This window comes from Macaca fascicularis, chromosome 16 (assembly GCF_037993035.2).
Source record: "Macaca fascicularis isolate 582-1 chromosome 16, T2T-MFA8v1.1".
NCBI classification, from domain to species: domain Eukaryota; kingdom Metazoa; phylum Chordata; class Mammalia; order Primates; family Cercopithecidae; genus Macaca; species Macaca fascicularis.
In genome coordinates, this window is record NC_088390.1 from 157,274 (window position 1) to 158,068 (window position 795).

The following is a 795-nucleotide window of genomic DNA, read 5'->3' on the forward strand; positions in this document are numbered from 1 at the left end:
TAGTAGAAACAGTCCAGGTGTCTGTCAACCGGTCACTCACTGAGATTCCACTCACCTTAGACGTGAAAGATGTCAGCACCGAAGGTCACACCAAAGGTCATGCACTGTACGATTCTCCTCACAACAGGTGTCCAGAATGGGCAAATCCAGAGAAAAGGAAGTTGGCTGGTGATTGCCAGGGGCTGGTAGAAGGAAGGAGCCAGGTGCTGACTCTTAATGGGTTCAAGGTTTCTTTGGCCTGTGGTGAAAAAGTCCCGGAATTACATACTAGTGGTTGATGTGCAGCTTTTAGAATATGCTAAAAAGACTGAATTGTATTCTTTAATATTGGGGCTTTTGTGCTTTGTAAATTGCTTTTCAATTTAAAAAGGAATTCAAGAAGTTATTTGGTGTTGATATGATAGTATCCAAAACAAGTTACTATGTAACTCACGTCCCCAGAGTTAAACTTCATTTTCTGAGGATCTTGAAGTGTTTGAGGCTAGGAGACACAACGATCCTATACTGTATGTTACACCCCATCTTACTGATTTCTATCTCACATAACCATATTCAGGAAAAACCGACATGTAAATGTGAGCTGAATGCTATGCAGAGGCACATTCCTCTTACCCAGATGATCTTTAGTGGTACAGTAAGAGATGAGATCATAGCAACGTTAGTTTAGTTAATTTCCATGGCAACAGGAATTTGGCACATGGGATGAGTTAGATCTCCCTGCACAGCTCCTAACGGGGTTGCCCATTTCTGTGTGGTGTCTGTGTATATTCTCGCTGTGGAAATAAGTGATAGCAC

General features: G+C 42.0%; 1 long non-coding RNA gene across 14 annotated transcripts in view; it reads right to left on the minus strand.

Annotated features, from left to right (window-relative positions):
* Positions 1–795, minus strand: part of LOC135967907 (uncharacterized) — a 114,129-nt gene that overhangs the window by 84,709 nt on the left and 28,625 nt on the right. For all 14 annotated transcript variants that reach the window (XR_012425062.1, XR_012425056.1, XR_012425053.1 and 11 more), the window contains one exon: positions 56–238. This is a non-coding gene — a long non-coding RNA (uncharacterized lncRNA). The remainder of the gene's footprint in view (positions 1–55; positions 239–795) is intronic.